Here is a 24525-nt window from a genome sequence, read left to right as displayed (position 1 = left end):
CTATTTAATTATGGCATTGCTCTGTTTTATAACCTAAAATTTTAAAATCTACCAGAAGTTTGAAAAATATTTTTTACTACCAAGATTTTAACCAAAATTTAGTCCAAGGAGCAGCAGCACAATGCATTGGATTGCAGCATTCAATTATGATGCACACGGAAGTTAAGCTTTTTGACAACTTGACCAACGGTTCCATTCGTTACATTTTATATAATTTAAAATTGTTTTAAGTACAATAATATTGAGAAGGTTTTTACCTTCCTTTGTATCCCTCCATACACACCTCTCTGCTCCTAACCTTCCTTTGAGTCCCTCTTTATATCTTCCTCTCTCCTGACCTTCCTTTGCATTCCTCCTTTTGTCCTTAAACTTCTTTCTGTCCTTCCTTCTCCTCAAATCTGCCCTTCATCCCTCCTTACATCCTTCCTCTCTCCTTCCGCACACCTCTCCTGTCTTTGCATCGCCCCATTTTTTGTTCTTTACATGCCCTTTCTTTCCTCAATGTCCTTTGCATCCCTCCTTACCATCTATTCCATGATTCTGCTTCTTTAGTCCTTCCTTGCATCCCTTTTTTCTCCTTCCCTTTACACCTTTTCTGGCTCCTTCCTTACCTTCTTTACAGTCCCTTAACATCGTTCCTCTCCTACACCTCTTCGTTATCCCTCTTTTCTATACACCTCTTCGTCCTTCTCTTTACCGCCCTCATTACCCTCCTTCCTCTCAGTCTCCTCAGACCACTTTTGGACTTCTTGTCTGATCTTACTCTCTCTGACATTCGTTCTCTATCTATCTATCTATCTATCACCCACCCGCTCCTCCTCCTCACCCTCTGTCACTCTCACAGTCACCACCACGTCCCAAAATAAACGCCAGCTTCCCAAGTGCAGGGTCAAGGCCGGCCGAGTTGGCAGCCCTTCTGGCAATGTTTGCTCTACAGCGCCCTCTGCCGCTAAATGAGCAGCCAATGAACCATGCCTAAACAGTGAACCCTCCACCTACAGTATAGTTTACAACCTTAGTCCGAGTACCATAACCCCCCCCCCCCCCCCCCCCCCCAAAAAAAAATCAATATAACATTGCAACTCTTCTCATGAGATTTTTCTTTTCATACTCAGGTTAAGATAAAGGTATTATTTTGCTTAGTGTCAAGGAACTATGTTCAACTGTGTTGAATTCCATTTTAGCAAATATAGTGCTTTGACGTCATCTTGTGGCATCTTGGTGAGAAGCAACTATGACGAAGTGAGTTCAGGGTTTCCTCTAGACCAAAATAGTCTTTTTCTGCCATCTTGTATCATCTACAAGCAATTCTAAATATTTTTGGGGGGTAATGCAAGATGAGTTTGAAATCATATTAAAGTTGTTTGATCATTGTTTGTGGTGTATTTATGGTTTAAACTATTAATATAGACAATTATTTAAAGAAAAAAAGACAATTATTTAAAGAAAAAAAATCACTTGCTTTCTTTTTTGCTATCACTGCGAATAGCAGCGAGTTACTATATTTACACAAAGTGTTTATGCGCTTTGGCTGGTGCTGGTGTTTTGGTTAGCAACATGGTGGCACATCAAAGGAAAGCTAAAAAGTAGGGGGCTCGTGTCCCCACTGAGCGCCACGGTTCTATCACCTCTGCGCTAAGGAGTACAATAAAAAGAATATTTAAATGTATGCACATTTTAATGTCATAACATCAACATTGTAAAGAATGTTAAAATGTTACCGACCAACATGGCCTGTGGAGGTCATAAAGTTTTTATGACAAGCACAGTTTAACCCAGGAACAGATTACTTCCATGTCCATTATTTCCTATGGGGGGAAAACAATTGAATTTAACTTGTAGCTCCTGTGACGGGGACTCTGATGAATAATGGCTTCATTTACTCCAAAATAAATACACTGTTCACAAATACAGTGCTGCGGCAAGTAGAGCGAGGGCCTAAAGCCTTTTTTTTTTCCCCACCCTACACCCCAAAACTCAATCACACGTGTCATTCCAAGAGAGTTTATCTTTGTTTAACTGACGCAAATATTATACATGTTTTTTTTTAGGGCTGTGATGAATGCAGTGCAGTGCATTTGGGTACCACTAGGGGTCAGGCTGACACCAAACTTGATCAAACTACTGCTGAGCTTCCATGAGCAGCGTGACAGAGAAAATATCCCCATTTAGATATCAGGATATTGTATAATTTGGTTTTAAGAAATAGTATGTAATAAAATAATACGGTTTTGAAGATTTGATAAGTAAATATTTTTGCAGTAATGTATTAAGTGCATGTAAGTTATCCATATAGATAAAAAATAGATACATAAATCAGTACAATTATATTATAATATAATTATATTATTTGTGTTTGGATTTGGTTTTCTTTTTTCCAACAAAAAGCTCTTTCTTAAATATTTTCAACCAGTTTAAAAAATATGTTTTCAATTATTTGTTTTTTTAAAAAAATACAATATTGTACAAACATCTTTTTAATTACTATTTACATAAGATCAAATATCATGATCAATGTTCATTTAACAATTCACTCATTAAGATTTTTATATTAAATTAATAAAAAAAATTCTACAGTTTATAAAAAATCTATAAATCGACAGATATTTTTCAATTATTATTATCACTATTATTATTATTATTACTTTTGCAAACAAGTGTTTTTGTTAAATCTTTTCAATATATAAGCTTTTCAAAATATGTTTTCAACATACTGTTGAAAAAACATCTTTTAGTAAACATTTTTTATTCAATTTATTTGGTTATATTTTCGAGAAACTTTACTCAGAAACCAGACGCCACACAAATGCAGTTGAATGTGACTGACTTATTCAAAATAAGTCACATTTAGTAGAAAAGCTGTGTTAACCTATCAGAAAAATTGAAATATGTAAAAAAGACTTTTCTTTTTGTCTTTTAAGAATCCAAACATTCACTAAAGGAGGGTCTGAAAATGTGTGGAAGTGAATGATTTTAATAGCATGAGAATCATACTGAGTGTTGTTTCTAATATTTTGCTATCCACAATACTAAGCACTGTTAAACTAATATCGTTCAGAAAAAGCCCATTATTTATATATAGTTCACCTTTTGATCTGTCGGGGGCCATTTCAGGGTTTTCTTGTGCTCCACGTATGGCCCACGGGCCGCAGGTTTACCCTCCCCTGGTAGTGACACCTTCCAGTACACTAACAAAGCCCCTTTGTGGTTTACACACAAGATGGTCTCCACTAGTTTTCACTGGCAGCCCGCTAACAGTGTTGCTGCTTAATGGCCATGCAGGTAGATCGGCCCCTCTGGGCAAAAACACATTAACCTATTTGGAGGGCGTGAATTCGTGATGGTGTTATTAGCGGAACACTCGGAGCACCTCCAGCTTGTATGCTCAGCGATGCGTGTGAAAGATCTTTGCACGATCCGTCGTCGCTCGGATCGGCAGGCAAAAAAAAAAAAAAGCAAAACAAGAAAAGCCTCCGTCTGCCTTTTTTCTGGCAAACAGCGCCACGGTTCAACTTCATTTTGCGAGGGGAGCTTGGAAACTAAAGGAGGTGGGAGAGGGAGGGGTGGGCTGCAATTAAGATGATGCCATCCAACAACTCCATCCAATTAGCCAATTAAGGCTAATTACAGTTTGAGCGTTTGGCACTTCCTATAATGAGCCATTTATCACAAGGCTTATTCTGCAGAGGACACCCAGGCGCAAGAAGAGATAAGGAAGCGGAAGACTCCCACCTTTGGCGTCCTCTAAATGACTCCTTAAAAGTGGCTGAGCAATGGGGCGGGGCTTGGGGCGAGGGTAGCCATCAACTCAAAAGTGAATCAAAAACAAGCCGAATTGTAATATTAATTGAAATCAGCTACCGGTATTTTGAGGCATGACAAGTGTCAGTGTCCATGTGATGGTGTGAGTGTCAAGCATTCGTCAGATTACCTCAATTTAATTTACATTTTGGCTCAAAATTACAAATTGATTGACTGTTGGACCAAATATTTGCTGAAATTATAGTTTGAGACAAAATTTTAGGTCAGAATTATGAGATTTTTGACATTCAGAACACATTTTGTTGAAATTGTTTGGGTGAGTTCCATATCTAAACATATTGAAACTTTTGGACTACATTGCTGTTGAAATTATCTGGAATCGGAAGTTAAGCTTTTTGACAACTTGACCAAATTTTAGATTGGCTTTCTGAAATCTTTACCTCTTTGATTAAAGGTAAAGTCCAAATTCTTACATTTTCTACTTTTTGACCAAATATCTGTCGAAATTGCAGTTCAGAATTCTGAATTACTGAGTTTTGGACTAAATTTTACATTTTAAAAAACTAGGATCACATTTCAAGTATTTTAACTTAGGGACCAAATTTTAGGTTGAGATACTGAGTTTTATCATTTTTTGCCCTAGATGTTTTTCCCTAGAGTTTTTTTCTTTTTTCTTTTAAATACTTTGGACCATATTTTTGTTTTTTAGTTGCAATTACATGTTTTTTGTTTAGGTCAGATTCCCACATTTTTTTTCTTTGAATTTGTGGGCCACATTTAGCCTGCGGGCAAAGGTGGTGGTTATCTTAAAAATGTTTTTTTTTTTTAAGTACTGGGAAACTTAAAAAAATATTGATATATCTGAGTTGGACCAAGTGTTTCAACTGTACGCCTTTTGATTTTCTGCATATAGGAGCGCACATTTTAAAAATGTAGTTTACAATACCCCCCGTGAGCCGTCACCTTATCGTGGTGGAGGGGTTTGCGCGCCCCAATGATCCTAGGAGCTACGTTGTCTGGGGCTTTATGCCCCTGGTAGGGTCACCCATGGCAAACAGGTCCTAGGTGAGGGACCAGACTAAGCACGGCTCAAAATGACCCCTTATGATGAGAAAAATTAATGGACCACGTTTTCCCTCGCCCGGACGCGGGTCACCGGGGCCCCCTTCTGGAGCCAGGCCTGGAGGTGGGGCTCGACGGCGAGCGCCTGGTGGCCGGGCCTGCACCCATGGGGCCCGGCCGGGCTCAGCCCGAAAAGGATACGTGGGTCCCCCTTCCCATGGGCTCACCACTGGTGGGAGGGGCCAAAGGGGTCGGGTGCCGTGTGAGCTGGGCGGCGGCGGAAGACGGGGACCTTGGCGGTCCGATCCCCGGCAGCAAAAACTAGCTCTTGGGACATGGAATGTCACCTCTCTGGCAGGGAAGGAGCCTGAGCTGGTGTGTGAGGCTGAGAGGTTCCGATTAGATATAGTCGGGCTCACCTCCACGCACAGCTTGGGTTCTGGTCCCAGTCCTCTCGAGAGGGGTTGGACGCTCTTCCACTCTGGAGTTGCCCAGGGTGAGAGGCGCCGAGCAGGTGTGGGCATACTTATTGCCCCTCGGCTTGGCGCCTGTACATTGGGGTTTACCCCGGTGGACGAGAGGGTAGCCTCCCTCCGCCTGAGGGTGGGGGGACGGGTCCTGACTGTTGTTTGTGCTTATGCACCAAACGGCAGCGCAGAGTACCCACCCTTTTTGGAGTCCTTGGAGGGTGTGCTGGAGGGCGCTCCACCTGGGGACTCCATCGTTCTGCTGGGGGACTTCAATGCTCACGTGGGCAATGACAGTGAGACCTGGAGAGGTGTGATTGGGAGGAACGGCCCCCCCGATCTGAACCCGAGCGGTGTTCGGTTACTGGACTTCTGTGCTCATCACGGATTGTCCATAACGAACACCATGTTCAAGCATAAGGGTGTCCATATGTGCACTTGGCACCAGGATACCCTAGGCCGCAGTTCGATGATCGACTTTGTAGTCGTATCATCGGACTTGCGGCCGCATGTTTTGGACACTCGGGTGAAGAGAGGGGCGGAGCTGTCAACTGATCACCATCTGGTGGTGAGTTGGCTCCGATGGTGGGGGAAGATGCCGGTCCGACCTGGCAGACCCAAACGTATTGTGAGGGTTTGCTGGGAACGTCTGGCAGAATCCCCTGTCAGAAGGAGTTTCAACTCCCACCTCCGGCAGAACTTTTCCCACGTCCCGGGGGAGGCGGGGGACATCGAGTCCGAGTGGACCATGTTTCGTGCCTCCATTGTTGAGGCGGCCGATCGGAGCTGCGGCCGCAAGGTGGTCGGTGCCTGTCGTGGCGGCAATCCCCGAACCCGCTGGTGGACACCAGCGGTAAGGGATGCTGTCCAGCTGAAGAAGGAGTCCTATCGGGCCTTTTTGGCCTGCGGGACCCCGGAGGCAGCTGACGGGTACCGGCAGGCCAAGCGGAATGCGGCTCTGGCGGTTGCTGAGGCAAAAACCCGGGTGTGGGAGGAGTTCGGGGAGGCCATGGAAAATGACTTCCGGACGGCTTCGAGGAAATTCTGGTCCACCATCCGGCGTCTCAGGAGGGGGAAGCAGTGCACCATTAACACTGTTTATAGTGGAGATGGGGTGCTGCTGACCTCAACTCGGGACGTTGTGGGTCGGTGGGGAGAGTACTTCGAAGACCTCCTCAATTCCACCGACACGCCTTCCACTGAGGAAGCAGAGCCTGGAGACTCTGAGGTGGGCTCTCCTATCTCTGGGGTTGAAGTCACCGAGGTAGTCAAAAAGCTCCTCGGTGGCAGAGCCCCGGGGGTGGATGAGATCCGCCCGGAGTTCATAAAGGCTCTGGATGTTGAGGGGCTGTCATGGTTGACACGTCTCTTCAACATCGCGTGGACATCGGGGACAGTGCCTCTGGATTGGCAGACCGGGGTGGTGGTCCCCCTTTTTAAGAAGGGGGACCGGAGGGTGTGCTCCAATTACAGAGGGATCACACTCCTCAGCCTCCCCGGCAAGGTCTATTCAGGGGTGCTGGAGAGGAGGGTCCGTCGGAAGGTCGAATCCCGGATTCAGGAGGAGCAATGTGGTTTTCGTCCTGGCCGTGGAACAGTGGACCAGCTCTACACCCTCAGCAGGGTCCTCGAGGGTGCATGGGAGTTTGCCCAACCGGTCTACATGTGTTTTGTGGACTTGGAGAAGGCGTTCGACCGTGTCCCTCGGGGAGTTCTGTGGGGGGTGCTTCGGGAGTACGGGGTACCGAGCCCCCTGATAAGGGCTGTCCGGTCCCTGTACCACCGATGCCAGAGTTTGGTCCGAATTGCCGGCAGTAAGTCGGATTCGTTTCCTGTGGGCGTTGGACTCCGCCAAGGCTGCCCTTTGTCACCGATTCTGTTCATAACCTTTATGGACAGAATTTCTAGGCGCAGCCGAGGTGTCGAGGGGGTCCGGTTTGGTGGCCTCAGTATTGCATCTCTGCTTTTTGCAGATGATGTAGTACTGTTGGCTTCTTCAAGCCGCGATCTCCAACTCTCGCTGGAGCGGTTCGCAGCCGAGTGTGAAACGGTCGGAATGAAGATCAGCACCTCCAAATCTGAGACCATGGTCCTCAGTCGGAAAAGGGTGGCGTGCCCTCTCCAGGTCGGGGATGAGATTCTGCCCCAAGTGGAGGAGTTCAAGTATCTTGGGGTCTTGTTCACGAGTGAGGGTAAGATGGAACGGGAGATCGACAGGCGGATCGGTGCAGCGTCTGCTGTGATGCGGACCCTGTATCGGTCTGTCGTGGTGAAGAAGGAGCTTAGCCGAAAGGCGAAGCTCTCAATTTACCGGTCGATCTACGTTCCTACTCTCACCTATGGTCATGAGCTGTGGGTCATGACCGAAAGAACAAGATCTCGGATACAAGCGGCCGAAATGGGTTTCCTTCGCAGGGTGTCTGGGCTCTCCCTTAGAGATAGGGTGAGAAGTTCGGCCATCCGGGAGGGACTCAGAGTCGAGCCGCTGCTCCTCCGCGTCGAGAGGAGCCAGTTGAGGTGGCTCGGGCATCTGATTAGGATGCCTCCTGGACGCCTCCCTGGTGAGGTGTTCCGGGCATGTCCCACCGGCAGGAGACCCCGAGGACGACCCAGAACACGCTGGAGAGACTATGTCTCCCGGCTTGCCTGGGAACGCCTTGGGATCCTTCCGGAAGAGCTGGAGGATGTTGCTGGGGAGAGGGAAGTCTGGGCTTCCCTGCTGAAGCTGCTGCCTCCGCGACCCAACTTCGGATAAGCGGGAGATAATGGATGGATGGATGGATGGATAGTTTACAATAATATTTTAGAGTGCTTAAAAGTACTAATTTAAATAATTGAGAATTGAAGCATTTCGACAGTGTGCCAATCTATTTAGAGTCCCCATGCGTCATAGCATGCTATTTTTCTTTCTTCTCAGAGCTGTATTTCCATAAAGAGTGTTTGTGAATGGACTGACAGTTGCGAAGTGTGACAAATGAATGTGATGCAGACTTGTTTTGCTTTCATGTTGTCAAAAGAAAAAAGAGCTGAAGTACAGTGGTCCTAAAGGGTCTTTTATACCACAGTTTTGTTGACATTTTTAAAATAGGAATTCAAGGGAAAAAAGTGTAATTTCACTTTTTAAAAAAAAAAAAATTGTAATATTATTTTTTTTTCATAAGTTCATTAATATCATTCAAAATTGTGTTGAAATGTTTACTTATTTATTTTGAGTGACCTTTTTGCATAAAGTTTTAGGTTATAATTCAACATCTTTCAACTCCCAATTTTTATTTCCAAAATTTCCAAATTTTCTTGCATTTGTTTGGGTCAGAAGTCGACGTTTCAAAAAAAAAAAATAAAAAATTGGACGGTGTTTTTTTCTCGTGGAAGTTTTTGTCTGGATTTTTAAGCTTTAGGACTAAATATTAGGTCTGGATGTTGAGTTTTCAACTTTTGAGAAACATTTGTCTTGACATTTTTGGACAGAACTACAAGTTTATAATAATATTTCAAACTTAAGTTTAAGCTTGATATTGAAATGTCAAGGTTTTTGAATTTTGGACACAATTTCAGGTCGGGATTTCTTCAAATTCCTAGGCCTGAATTCCAAATATATGCATTTTTTGTTTGTGGATCAAAACTATTAAAAATCTATCCCCAAATTGAGAATATTTTGTCTTTTGCATCAAATTTTAATTCAGCAATACATGTTATCCAACAATTTTAAAGTTTCTTGAAATTTTTGGGTCAAAATTCATTCATTTATTTATTTATTTCCCTTTGGTCCTAAAATTTGGCAGCAGATTTTAAGCTTAAGTTGTGGACCACATTTTTGTTAAAAATTGTAGGTCAGAATTTCAATTGTTCCACTTCTGAACCAGATTGCATGTCAGAATTTCAAGCAGCTCAACTTTTGGACTATGGACACAAGAGTCAACGCACATAGAAAGTCACAGTGGCGACCGTGGGGTCAACTCACAGTATCCCGATTGTAGTTTGCCACATGAACTACCTGGAGCCCTCCCGTTTCACCGGTGTAAGTGAATTTCCGTCGCTGTGTGCATTATTCAAGCGGCGGGAATTATTTATCCGATGTTCATTATTTATATTTAGACAAGTTAGCTTGTCCGCGGGGAGCAGGTCTCATTTTCAGGCTGCTATTTTGTAAACAGGCAGTCACACGGGCGACAGTTCCTCTGATTTAAAGAGACAGGCCTACTTACGCAGAGTGATGCCTACCTTGAATTCAAATGGAAAGCCCATAAATTTTTCATCCTCCTCTCCCGTGCGACGTTTGTGTCGTCGTGCTGTGCTGTGCTCTCTCTCTCTCTCTTTTTTGCATCATCTTTTTTTTTTTCTTTCCCCAAAACCGGACAATGCGGGACGGGGAGGTGAGCTGGAAAGGCCGCAAGTGAAGAAAGAAACACAGGGCAAAAAACGGTTTAATTTCTCAGTATAGTTACTTAAAAACCGTTCGGTTTGAACAATGAAATGTCTAAAATGAGTTCTGTGGTAATTTATCTGGGCTGTAAAGAGCCTACTAGGAGATGAGTATTTTTTTAATTAATTAATCTCAATTCATCAACTGTAGCGATTAGTACAACCGGAACAATAAAATGTGTGGGTAAGCTTAACTTTGATGATGATCACAAAAGTGTTGTCAGGATACCAAAATGTTGACTTCGAAACTATACCTGCATAAAATACCTCATACAGATACCGAAACGGTACCTCGACAAAAATCTAAAATCAGCAATCGATGGGATGATATAGATAAGAAGAAGAAGAAGAAGAAGAAAGAAGAAAGAAGAAGAAGAAAGAAGAAGAGGAAGAAGACACTACAAATTCTGTCATACAGTAAAGTTGGTCTCAAGGTAAAAATACAAAAAAAAAAAAAAAAAAAGACACAATGAATGCCTACCTAAAAATTCAACAAATAAGTGTGGGAAATCTAACCTAAAATGTATTTGAAAAAATACATGACCCCCAAATAAATCAACCAGCTGGGAATTTCAACATAAAATGTTGTTCAAAGTGGAACAACTGCAAATTCTGACCTAAGATATCAATACATAATTGGTCCCAGTTGAACAGGTGTGACCTAAAATTTCAAAAACCATTTTGTCCAAAAGTCAAAATATGGCATAAAATTGAGTTAAAAGTAAAATAATGCAGAATTCTATCCCTAAATTTCACTGAAAAGTTGGTCTAAAAATTGAACTGCCGGGAATTGTAACCCAAAATAAGGTTCAAAAGTTGAACAACTTGGAGTCATGACCTAAAATTTCAATACAAATTTGGTCCACAAACTTTTCAATTTCATCCAAAAATTTCAAGAACATTTTTGTATGAAGTCTCACAACTGTGAACCTTGCAGTACATTCATTAGTTCATGAACATAGTTTGCTTGGATAACACTTAAAGATAATAAAAGTATTTTGGATGAAACATAAATGAAAAGGAATGGTTGAGAATAGAAGTCAGTAGCTGTGAAGTAACAAACTGTGAAAAAAAGAAAGCATTTCCGGACGCACTATATTGTGAGGCAAACATCGCGAAATTCTTAAAATTGACATTACCAACTATGGTTCCTTCTCCTTTACGCATACTTTACAAAGCTCATCAACTAACAAGTGGCGGTTTGCGTGTTGGTTCACATTGTAGCTAAGCGGCAGAGTAGAAAGACGGGCCGCACGGTCGGACCAGACAAGCGTGCGCGTGTTTGTTCGCCAAAGAGCTCGCCGAACAAAATGGCTTTTCAAAGGGAATAACAGTAAGTAGAACAACATCATGTCAGCTTTGAGACGCACTTCTATATTTCCTTTCGGGCTGACATTAATTTTGAAAGGAAGAGGTTTTTTTTTTTTTTTTTTTAAAGCGGAGGGGAAAAAGGCGAACGTCTCGGAAAAGAAATGCACGAAAGACACGAAGCGGCGCGGGTGTCAAAATGGCGGTGAAGAATTGATGAGGACAGAGCGCGTCTTTGGGCGTCTGAGAGGACGAGCGCTGTTCAAAAAGGAAAAAGAAGTTCCGCGCGGATGAATTTTAATGGCCCTCGCCTGACTCTTGACAATTCTTTGTCACCCTTCTTTCTCTTTTCTTTGTCTTTGCCGGCTCTTCTTCAGCAGTGACATCCAAACAGACACATGTGGCCTGTACACACGGAGAAGAAAGATGATGGAGGATGAGAGTGGGGCGGGGGTCGCGGGTCTTTATAAAAGATTCATCACAAATGTCTCTAATCCACTACTGCATTGTCAAGAAGATGTTATAAAGCACACATTGTAAATGGATTCTTTCCTCACTGACTAAAGTCATTTCAGCGCAGAGATGGGAGGGTGGGAAGGGGATGCGGGTGGGGGCTGGGGGAGGGGGGTTATGGGGGGGGGGGGGTTTAACCGCGACAACGGAGGACACGGGGAGGGACAGAAGACGAGTGCGAGCAGATGAGCAGCACTCAGCGTCGGGACGGACTTCGCATTATACGACGTCCTGTCCCCAAGCGCATCCCTGCTAATGTACGAGCTGGCCAAGTTCCCGCTTGGTGGGGGGCGGTGCCCCATCCACTCCAGGAGGTAGATCTGTGTTGAAAATAAGCTTGTAATTAATAGAGTAGTTGATTTCCTTATTTTAACAAAAGTTGTTTGACTTTTAGACCAAATTTTGGCAGAAATTTTAGGTTGGTACTCAGAGTTTGAAAATGTAATTAGGAAAAAACAGTTTTACATTTTTTTTTTTTTGGGGGGGTGCTCGAATTTGGAGATTTGGACCAATTGTGAGTTCTGGACCAGATTTGGTTTAAATTTTAAACCAAAATAACAACAAAAACTGGTCTGAATTCCAGGTTGTCCAATGTTTTAGATTAGACATTAAATGAAGGTCAATTTCCAGTATTTCAACTGTTGTAATTTTCATTGTGGGTTGAAATTTTGATTGAAATTTTAGATGGAAAAAAAAAAAAAAATCAACCTTTTATAGCATTTCGTTGAAATGTTGGCAACATAAAAACAAATTACTTTTGTATCTTTCACGTCATCGGATCAGGACATCCCTACTTTAAATACATCACGTGTAATTCTCTAAGTAGAGTGAACAGTAAATTTCTGCATTAAAAAACTTGAAGCCTCTTTTTGAAGAATTATTCAATACTATTTGCCAGACTGCTTTTCATTCTGAACTGAGCTTGTGAATGAATTTTGAGTTTACAGTTCGTTTCATGGAAAAACCCGTAAGTTGAGTCACTGTCCTACACCGAAGGGGTGCAACTCTAAATTCGGACTTGCCTGTAAAGTAAAAAAAACTGACAAAAAAACCAAACAATCCAAACACTTAACGCTTTGTATGATTTATAACATTACCACAGACACAAAGTGTGGTTGTTCGCGCTGTGTAGCCTCTTTGACATCTTCGCGGCCTGCCTTGAAAGGTGAGAGCGCTCGGCGCCGCTCACCCTTTTATTGGCCACCGTGGGCAACGGCAGGTAAAACAATATGGATGGTTTATAATGTTAACTTTGGCTGCAAGCACCGGGCCATCTATATCACACATCCTCTGCTGGAGGACATAGAATTTGAGCAGCAAGGTCCGCGCCGTCTTTCATCTCACATCAAACTCAGCCGCCAGCTGCCGTTGTCCCGCAGCAAAGTAACAAAAAGTCTCTCATGCTTTTAGTGGCACTTTGGAAGATAAGACCTCAGTGGAGCAAAGAATAATCACGCCTTCTACTCTATATTCGTGCCCCCCCGATCGCATTCCATATCACGCATGATTTATTCATTCCTTCGTGGGAAAGGTGTGGAAGAAAGGCAAGGAAGTCACAGCACAGGTGGCCCAACACACCAATAGGTAAAAAGCTAATGTACTGGAATGATACTAAAACATCTGATTGACAGAGAGCCATTACTTTAAAAACATATTCAAAATATAGGCAGAAAATCTTGACTCTATTCCAAAATTGATCAACTAATACATTAATAAAAATTCTGATGTACAATTTGAACGTAAATTTTAGACAGCTTTTAAAAAAGTTACGAAAAAAAAAAATTGGTCCAACAGTAAAACAATTAGGAATTATGACCTAAAATTTGGTCCAAAAGTCAAACAGTTGAGAATTACAGTTTAGATTGTGTTCCAGAAAAATCAAGCAACTGGTAATTCCAAACTAAAATTGAAACTGCCCCCCCCAAATAAAATATCCAAAATGTACACTAAATTTGGTATTCTCACCTAATTAATTCACATCTAAAAATAAATAAATAAATAAATTACACCAAAAGCCAAACAAAAGGAATTCTGACCTAAAATCTGGTCCGAAGTCAATCAATTTAGAATTTCAACCTGAACTTCAAACAATTTGTTGGTCCACAAGTCAAACACATCAGAATTCTAACTTGAAATTTGGTCCAAAGGTTAACCAATAATTCCAACTTAATTTTAAATTAAAATTCGGTCCATACATACTGTCAAATAACTCAGAATTCTGACCTAAAATTCTGTCCAAACGTCAAACAACTTGGAATTTCTAATTACAATATCAACAATAATTTGGTCCAAAAGTCAAACAACTTGGAATTCTGACATAAAATAAAACATAAAATAACAAAGGAGACAAAATTCACAAAAAAAACGGACATTCCAACCAAAAATTCAAAAAATTGGTGTTAAAATTGAACTTTGAACTGACCTAAAACTTGGCCCAATGTCGACAAACACATAATTTCAACCTAGAATATCAACTAAGATTTGGTCCTAAAGTCAAACAACACTGGATCCTAACTTACAATTTGATCAAAAAATAAAAAATTGGGAGTGACTGCCAAAGTTCTGATCGCCTACCTATTTGCGCCGCAATATGAGCAGACTGGCCCTGTAACAAAAAATGACAATATACTTTCATATCACATTGTTTCAATCCTCACCAAACCAGATTCTTGATTTGCAGATGTGCCACCACCGGTCTACAAAGTTTTATGAAACTGTAGTTTTTTTTGTGGTGCCTTGTAAACAAACGACAACAGAACTTGGGCAACATCTACTACTCGGAACTCTTTTCGTGTCCACGTAACGGCCACTTAGGAACCCCGATCTCTGGCACCCTTCCTCGCATCTGTGCGCGCATCTGCATCCCCAACTGGTGCTCAATTAAAATCACATGAACCAGGCGCTAGTTAGTTTACGGAGAGGATAATGCAGTTTGTGTGTCACCGTCGATCCGGGGCACAACGCTCAAACTTTCAAAGCGCGTATGAATAATTGGAGAGGAGCGTTAAAAAAAAAAAAAAAAAAAAAAAGACAGAAAGAAAGAAAAGGGGGACGAGAGGTTGTCGGCGGGGCTGCATTGAAGACGAAAAGGAGAAGTGTACGTGGGAAATTGACATTGTTATTCATGCGAGTCTTTGTCACATGTCGAGAGGGAGCGATGCGTTCCCCAGGGCGGGCTTTGACACGCCGACGTTCAAACAAAGTCAACAACTGTTTTACTCTGATGCACACTTTTAGTCTTGCTGGAGGCGAGGTTTGCCTGCCTTACATTTGCCCAGAACATGAAGATCTCCTCCTAGCAAGCGAGTTTGCGGTATTTACAGTACATGAAACGAGCAGGACCTCCAAGGAGAGGGTGTTTAACATCGAGTGTTGGAAGCATACATCAGCGTGGAGATAACATAGTTACTCGTCTATTGGTGTCATAACACGGAGAGTTGTGTTTCCTCTGCTAAGGTTAGCTGATGTTTACTATCAAAACTTTACCCAACAATAAGGACCATTTATGAAAGAGAGTGAGGGCCACTTTTAATTTATTATATTTTGGATAATTATACAAATAGAAGTAAATTATTTATTTTACAATGTATATACCCCAGGATCAATAAATAAATAAATGAATAAATAAATAAATAAATATATATATATATATATATATATATATATATATATATATATAAATAATATAATATAATATATATATTCATTTTACATGTCAAAAAGTGCTCTTCGTGTTTTCTTTCCCGTAGGAACCGGGTCGAAATGGCTCTGTGTGTAAAAGGTTGCCGAACCCTGGTTTAAACTATTACTAGAACAAAACAAACATCTTTGGGGGACAAATACTATATGCATTTTTTTCTATTCTTGCTCCTATGTACTGTATTTACATTACAATTATAACAAGACACATGACTATCGTGTCCATTATAAGCACAATCAACAAACAGTGCCATTGATTTGTAATGAAAAGGACAGTAAATAACACATTGCTGGGAAATGAACCCATTTCCCTTTCTTTTTACTTTTAAATGCAAATTGGCTTCTGCTTTATTATAACGTGCGGCGAAACTTCACTAGACACATTGATTTTTGTGCGGCGGCACCGCAGTAGGCCCCGTAGGCACAAAGGTTTGTCTCCATGCTAACTAACGTTAGTAGCGGCTTGGGGCTAGCACTATGCGAGAGCTACACGGCACATCTGGAGAGAGGTAACATTTACATAAGCTTCTCTTTGTAAACGGGAACCTTCATTAGCATCATGGCGCTTTGAACTGGAGACGAGGCCGCCAGAGAGGCGCAATGGCGGATTGGCGATCCACTCTACCGTTTTCTCGCATCCTGTTTACGACGAGTGTTCCGGGAAGGCGGTGGAGATGCAAGTTTCACCAGAAAAGCAGAGGATTTAACTGATTTTCAAGATTTTTCGTTTTAAACAACTCACACCAAACTTAAGCGATAGCTTCTTAGCTGGTATGACAAAAGGCTAACTAGCTGGACAGCTTGTGAAATAAGCAGATGACTAGTTAGAGCGATGAGTGGTAGTACAACAGGTGGCTCAGTATTTAGCTAAAATAATAGATCTATAATGAGGCAGAGAGAGAACTACATATATAACTAGAAAGATTAATTGAAACATACAAACTATGCACCATATTAACTCACCAAAGAGAGCATGGCAGGAAGGCTAGCAGGATAGCTAGTTAAGGGAAAAATGTGTTTATAGGCTTCCAAATATCAAATGAGGGGGTGGGGGGAAACTACAGTTGACCACCGCTATTATTACTGGGTAGTTTTGTAGTAGACTTTGTTAAAGCAACAGATAGCAAGTTAGAGAGATTAGCAACATATGAAGCAGGACAGTTATCTAAAAATAGTTTGATAGTTTGAGCGATAATTAGCTAGATAACTATAGCAAGACAGAAAAAGGATGACAGATCCAGCCTGGCAGCTACACATCTATCAAGCACCAACAAGAAAAAAATAAAATAAAAAAACATAAATTGCTATATTGATGAATACCAAGATCACCCCATAGCTAGTTCGAAATATGAACACATAAGTATACCATAGTACATAGCTAGAGAAATGGTTGAATTCCAAAAAAATAGACACAGTAGTTCTCTTGAAAGTTAAATAGCTAGTTTCACCTACACCCAGTAAACACGTTTTACCTGGGGTGATCCCAGCAGTCAAGTTAAATTATTCAACATATTATGCACGATAGGACACAAAATCACATTTACCTCCTTCCGTATGGTCGCTTCTTTTCTGGATTTATTTTTATCTACATCTCTCATATTCTACTCTGTGCCAGTGATCAGCTCATTTCTCAAAATAAAAGGCCACAACCCAAAGTGTGGGAGATTTAGGCCCGAACCTGTGCATTTATGCTTTTGAAAATTTGACAGATTGGAAAAAGAATTGAAATGGTTTCTTAATGGGACGTTTACATTAAGTGCACATTTGTGTGTGTGGTTTAACAGTGTGCTTTACATTTTTAAAAAGCAACACACACACAACACATGGTGTGTAAATTATTGAAGTTTTCTTGTCTAAAACCTGTCTAGCTCTTGTAAACAAGTGTAATTCGGTGCACAGTGAGCACAAATACCACGTATCACTGTGTAATTTAGACATCATTTATTTATTTGGCCACCTCTCCGTGAGGCGACAGAGGTGAGAGATGCTCCGTGTTGGGCTAGGATGGATTGTATGTTGCAGGTCCACGCGCTCAATTCCAATGTAGGGCTAATCTATTTTTTTGCTGAAAATCTGTGATATAGAGAGACCATATGAAGGGCATTCTTCCTGTAGTTTTACCATTCCCACACACTTTAAACATATTTAACCCTGTTAAAACCAGAGCTGGGCATTTTACTAAAAACTGAATGTCCGTCATTCGTCGTTGGTCTGCAGCGCTGGTACCCTTCCGCAATCCGTCATTCGCCTTTTTTTCCGGGGGGGAAAAAATAGTACCTGTCTACAGGTCGGTCCGCCTCTAATTTTAAACAGGCGTCCATCGGCAAGTCCGACTAAACGTTCATTAGCACAACTGAGCGATATTTGAAACAAAACGAAAGCCTCACCACAAGGAATTATCACTGCGGCTGTACTATATGCGTCTCCTTTTAGGACCCTGAAGCTGCAAGCCTCGGTCACGGCCAAGAGGAAACAGAGGCCACTGTTATAGGGATTGTGGTATTGCCCTCCCCTCTTGTAATCGTATGACCCAGCAGCAAGAGAGAGGGGTGGTGTATATGAAGTCAGAATGAGGAAATACAGGCACGCTTGAACGCACACCACTGTCTCGTGTCTCCCTATCCACAAACAGCCTCGCAGCAGCCATTGAAGCCCCCCCACCCACTGGACGATGTTTGAAGAGAAATAGTGACTCACTGCGCTTTGGAAGCCTATTGACAGCCTGGTCCCTCACTCAAATCTATCCCCCAAGCAACAACAATTCACTATTTTCCTGCCTGCGCTAGCCGCGGCCATCAAAGCCTCGCCGCTAAAAATAGACTAATGACGGATTGCTAAAATACCGGTAGTTGGATAGTTTAGTTTAGTTTAAATAGCTAGATAACTAACAAGACAGAAAAAGGATGACACAGCCAGCCTCTATAAACAAATACAGTGCTGCTCAGCCTCTGGCTAGCGGACATCATAACTAGTGAGATGCTTTTGGCAGTATGTCAAACATCTTGTTAAAATGTCTAATTCAGGGTTCAAGATATACTTTGTAAATGTTCAGGAACACCCTAGCTTTGTTGTTTTAAATTGGATGCTCATGGTACCCAACCCTTTCTCATGGTACCCAGCCCCTGGCCAACTGGAATGATGACGAACAACCATCTGATTTCCTCTTTCGTCTCGCCTGAAAAACCTCCGGACTCACCCCCACAGCCTCATCGTATGATTAAGGGTCAAGTGTGCCACCTCATCTCCAGGCCCTCATTAAAAAAGAGGGGTGGGCTGGACAGGGGGTGGATAGGCGACAGGGAAGAGAAAGCGAGGCCGGGACGCCTACCCTGGCACACAGGCGCTAATGAAAGCCATGAATCACTATGTGCTCTTTTTAAAAGAACATATTAGTGGCATCATTAACTCTGCACAAAGGCCAATAGACAGGTCGCCCCACCAGCAGGCGCCCTGCCCCACCCTCTTGCCACCTACTCTGAGCGCTCTTTGCCTTTCATATCCCTTGGAGCCACCCCTCATTAGGGGGACCAGTTTGACTGGGTCCCCCGGATGGATTTGACTGAGATCTAAGGCATTAGCGTCTCGCACGATATGTTTAATTATAACTACAGCAAAATTATATCAAAAAAAAAAAAAAAAAAGCTTGATAGCCAGCTGAAGAGATAGTGTACTAGCTAGCTTAAAAGACAAGTAGTGGGCTTGAGAGACAAAAAATAGATCGCGATCTAGAGATGTAAACAGGTACAGAGATAAGAAGATACCTGGAACGATAATGATTAAATAGGTTGCTAACTACCAAGATACGTAGCTAGTTAAGTACCTGGGTAGCAGTACAAAGAAAAGCATTAGAAAGTTATTCTGAAAAATACATTACTAAGATAAGTATCAGCGCAACTAGTTAGAAAGAGAAATTGTTGGCTAGTTGGAGAGATCGCCAGATGGTTAGCTGGAGCGAGAAGTAGATCGCTATAGCCAGAGAGAGGAAAATGGCTAAGTCGAAGGACAGCTAGCTAAAGACATAAGTAGTTCAATAGGAACCTAGGTAGCTAGCTACAGTCAAAATAACTCTAGATAGCAGAGGTGGGAGCAAGTCAAATATGTGCAAGTAACAAGTAAGTCTCAAGTCATAATAATCAAGTCTCAAGCAAGTCCCAAGTCACTGCGGAAAAAAAAAAAAATCAAGCAAGTCGAGTCGCCACCAAATTTCAAGCAAGTCAAGTCAATTCATTACTTGGTTCAAGCAAGTCATAAGTCATAAAATCTTGCTAAGTAAAATATATGTTAGAGTTATAACATATTTTTTCCCTGATCCTACTAGTTGTTGTTGTTGTGTCTTCATTCTGTGAGGTGCAAACCATGCGTTTTTCCATCCATTTTGCCAACATCATGGACAAAATAATCAATTAATTCAAATTAATGATCCTCTGAGTTGCTCCAAGGGTTTGCGAGTGAAAGTTTAGTCGGACTCCCAGACGGACAACTATTTAAAATTAGAGGCGGACCAGCCGATAGACGGGAATTATTTTTTCTTCCCAGAAAAAAGGACTACCCACGCTGCAGATGGATGACAAATAACGGACGCAGGATTTTAGTATAATGCCCAGCTCTGATTGTAGCTACAGACCTGGGGAACTCGCTACAGCTAAAATATGCATGGCTACATGGACATTTCCGAGCTTACATTAAATTTTATTTCCAGAAATGTAAAGGTAATATTACCAGAAATGCCTGGATATTCGGAATTGTCCATAGGTAGCGGGACAGCTAGCTAATGTGATAGCAAGTAAAGGCTAGCACTAACTGGCTCAATACGTTTGATTAGCCCACAAGTAACCCTTGCAAGGAAGTGGACAGATTTAGTTTGTTGCTATTTGGTTTAGCAAAACCCATTTTGACTGACACGCTCCCGTTAACCTGCCAGTTCCAGTTTAAACCAAAGTAAGTCGAGCCCCGCCCCCAGCAGACGCCCTACAGCGCCTGCCTGTGGTGAGTCTTCAGGGGCAGTGACCTTTTCACACAGCCTCAGGACAAAGTGGCCTGCCCTGGAGCGACAACCACCACTTCTTACCTCCCCCTACTATCCAACCCAACCTCACTTACTCCAGGACCTGTTGTTGCTGGCGCACCCCCCACTCTCTATCCTCCAGTGTACATTGGGGAGTACGCCCGGGCCTCATTAGGAGGACCATGATGAAACGAGCTGAAAGGCCCAAGCGCTGACTAGAATCACAGCAGCATGAACCGGCACGGCTCATCTCATCGGCGTTAAATCATGGATAACCTTTCTCCCTGCTATTTTATAACCGTTGAGCCCCATCCCATCATCTCATTTTTCCAACCCCTTATTCCCCGCTTCCTTCTGCTGCGCCTATTACCGCTATGCCATGCAATTGTTACTCTTACTGCTCTGCTCGAAAAGACGCATCAAAGTTTAACGCCGACAACTTGGTGCAGTTCTCAGTCGCATTGCGCAGAATTTGGATTGTCTGTCTGAGATTTTCGTCATGCAGTGAAATAACATTTTTTATTCTTAACTTTGCTGCCAAAAAACATCAAATTTTTACGCTAATGTGGTGCGTAGGAGTCACATTGTTGCTGTTGTTGCTGTGATATACGTACAGGGTAAGGGGGTCTTGGTTTACTAAGAACTGAGCTAAAGTAAACTTAAACCCCAAAAACTTTAACCCAACCAAACTGAACCAAACGTAAATCTAACCTAAACTAATTCCAACCCTGACTCGTTTGCCACCATTGTCATTGTGACTCTGGAAAAGCACGGGCACTATGCTAGACTACTCTTTACTCCCGGATAGACTGACAATGAAATGACTGGACATCGTACTTCCTCACAGCACCTGCTGCTGGATCAGAGACTTTCTCTCTGACCATGTGAGTCAGAATGGGTCCCTATCAAGGTTGTTATTGTTAATGTATGCTAACAAAATAACTAAAACTAAAGTTGAACAAACATTTTAGTTTATGAAAAGGAAAAAGAAAACCAAAATGCTTTTAAAAATAGAAAACTAAATGAAACCACATCTCACGTTTATAAAACTAACTATAACTATAATTATCACGAAAATGTCCCTTTTTTTTGTCTTTGCAAATTAAAATTATGAGCTTTTAGCATGCATTTTAAATGTAATTTTGGTATTGCTGCAAAGCCGTAGCAAAATAGAAAAGAAGGTCAGTTGTTTGAGGATTGTAGTTAGTACTTTTTTTTTTTTAAATCTTGCACTTGACAAATACTTTATGTATTTAAAAAATACTAAAGCTAACATTAAAACAAACAAAAAAAAACAACTAAACAAACCTTTTATCCATCTCAGGCGGCGGCCATTTTGTCACTTTTATCAACTAAAAAATGAGATCACAACAGCTCAGGGCTCAGGTAACGACCAATCACGGCTGACCTGAGCCGTGATTGGTCATTACCTGAGCCCCGAGGAGTTGTGATGTCATTTTTTAGTTGATAAAAGTGACAAAATGGCCGCCCCAAGAGATGACTAAAAATGGGTGGATTAACTCTTATTCTACAGACGCAATGTTTATCAGAATGCCTTGTTTCAACTAGTGGGCTTGCATAGAACATATTCTTGAAAAAAATATGTTTGGGTTGACCTCCGCTTTAAGCATTTACAAAAATCTATTAAAAACGAACAAATTTGCTCTAAAAAACACTTAAAACCAACTGAATTTAAACAACAAAAGTCAAAATGAAATAAAAACTAAGTATAATGACGAATCCAAAACTATTATAACCCTAGTCCCCAGCTATTCACAACCCGCAGCCTCAACACCGAGTCCCCACAAGAGACAACTTTTATTTTATTTTGCGGGCAAAGAATTAATTAGGTCCTACAAAGATAAATCTACATTCTTTATTTAGTTGTGCACCACTCAGAAATCATAATATAAATAACTAGCCTTTTTCTTCTTTTTCTTTTAAATAAAAAAAATAAATAACAAAATTCTATATAATTTATGACATTATTATTCTGCATTTTAAGTGTCTTTTTCTTTTCCCCCAACAGTGCTCCTTTGGCTTCTTTAATGCCACTATAGAGCTCCTTTGGCTTCTTTAATGCCGCTTCTCGCTTCCTATTTTTTTTTTTTTTTTTTTTTTTTTTTGTGGGTCGATTATCATATACCCGCTCCTCCATCTTAGGGCTTATTAACCTTTTTGTTGGAATATCTGGAGCATAAAGGGCTCATTAAACATTTACACACACACTCACCAGTATGAAAAATTAAGAAAGCCAAAGTTTTATTAACCTGTCGTCATACTACTACTAATAATAATCTGCTCTTGTGTCTTTTTTGCACATTAAAGCATTTGCGCTGCATAATAATGTATCCCGTCTCGCATTGATTAACTCAGCTTTAATATAACATTAGGTTTTCCCCCTTAAACTGGCTTTGTCGTAGAATTATGCTTTTAATACAAGGTGCAAACTTAGCAATGCGCGTTGCCTGCGGAAAAAACAGATTCCTAATTACTGTATCAGTCGCAGCTGCACTGATTTTTATGAATATATTATAAATGGCAGCCGTCCTGACCCTTCCATAGGTATAGTTGATCCACAACACTCTGGCATTTCAAAAGTGGCTTTCAATAATTTAAAGGTATAGTCGGTATAATGCTTGCGGTAGTTACGCCTCGCTGCTCGCTGATGACATTTTTAGACTTTTGGGCACTTAAACGTGTCGCTGCCGTCTCAAGAAAATCAACCACCCACCCCCTTTTCCGCTCGCTCTGATGGCATATCAAACGAGAGAGGTGTCGCTTTGATTCTTTTGGCGGTTTGCGTGCCGAGCAGACTGTTAAGGAAAGATACCTGCAGGCGCTTACACCTGCATGTCAACACACAGAAGTTACGGCTGCGGTTAAGCACTGATGTTGGGGGTAGAGCAATAAATGGCTAGCTGGGATAGACGACTGGATGGACTTTAATCGGGCACAAGTTCTAAAAAAAATGTTTTAGGGTTAGGGCTTGGTTTGAGTTTGGGTTAGCGTCGATTAAGATTCTCAGAGTCTGATGTAGTACTAAGCAAGCCTTGTTGCATGAACTGATGAAGCCTGCTCGGATGAGAGGCGAAACATCTTCTAAAACAACCAGAATCGTCAATTTGCGATCGATTCAATGCCCTGAGAATGAAATGACCAGGATCAATGAAAATTTTCACAGGCATGTTAGTAAATTTAGGTTAGGTAGTTCCGTTTAGGCGGCACGGTGGCCGACTGGTTAGCACGTCCGCCTCACAGTTCACGGGTCGAGGGTTTGATCCCGGCTCTGGCCTCCCAGTGTGAAGTTTGCATGTTCTCACCGTGCCTGCGTGGGTTTTCTCCGGGTACTCCGGTTTCCTCCCACATTCCAAAAACATGCATGGTAAGTTGACTGGACTCTCTAAAGGTGTGATTGTGAGTGTGGATGTTTGTCTCTGTGTGCCCTGTGAATGGTTGGCTGACTCCGAGCAAATGGGACTACGTGGGTCGGTTGAATTTGCAGGACGGAAACCGGGGATGGAGGCCCGATGCCCAGCTTTGTTAATTTGGGCTAGGGTTTGGGGTTAGTAGCAAAGGTGGTTAGTAGCAAAGGTGGTGAGTACCCGATACTACATACCACTAACATTTTGGCTAACCTGTACATCTCAGAGTGGTTTTAATGCAACATACTTACATTACATTACACAACCTTACTTTTATTTGCATGTTTTTGCTCAGAATAGACGCTGCTTTTACTCCATGACATTGAGCTACATTTCGGTCACTGCTTCTATTTGTAATTATTTATTGCTTGACTTGGATGCTGTCAAGTGACTGTTTTGCAAATCCAACGTAATCACGAGCAATGTTGGACTCCATTTGACCAATCAAACAGAACCACCTGAATCTTACGAAAGTTGCCCTTACATATAGCTGTATATAATCTTACGCATTACAAATAATTTTTAATGGATTCTGTCACATGAACAGAAATCAGCGATGTTTGAAAAGCTGTTTCCACCTGTACAAATTACGCCAAAAGTGTACAAATTGACATGTATTCAACATGACAAAAAGTCTCCTTACATTCAATCTATGTTTACATTATAGGCTACAAAAAAAAGGACAGCTGTGTCAGACTTCAAGTTAGATTACGGTTAGCACAGGCTTGCAACATTAAAAGTGTTTGGGTTCAGGGTTAGGGTTGGTTAAAGTTAGGGTTTGGGTTCTGTTAGGCTTGCGACTGAGACAGGTAAACCTAACAGGTAAAATGATGGCATTTTTAATCTTTTTTTTTGTGTGTGA

The 24525-nt window shown here is 41.7% G+C and overlaps 1 protein-coding gene across 5 annotated transcripts in view; it reads right to left on the bottom strand.

Annotated features, from left to right (window-relative positions):
- Positions 1-24525, bottom strand: part of LOC147146034 (uncharacterized) — an 85857-nt gene that overhangs the window by 27965 nt on the left and 33367 nt on the right. For 2 of the 5 annotated variants that reach the window (XR_015087192.1, XR_015087193.1), the window contains exon 3: positions 9513-9669. The exons of the other annotated variants lie outside the window; for them this stretch is intronic. The gene's annotated coding sequence lies outside the window, so the exon portion shown is untranslated. The remainder of the gene's footprint in view (positions 1-9512; positions 9670-24525) is intronic. 5 annotated transcript variants of the gene reach the window in all.

The sequence above is a fragment of the Filicampus tigris genome, chromosome 6 (genome assembly GCF_054856515.1).
Source record: "Filicampus tigris isolate MCC_2025a chromosome 6, RoL_Ftig_1.0, whole genome shotgun sequence".
Taxonomy (NCBI): Eukaryota; Metazoa; Chordata; class Actinopteri; order Syngnathiformes; family Syngnathidae; genus Filicampus; species Filicampus tigris.
This window is presented reverse-complemented; position numbering and strand designations above follow the sequence as displayed.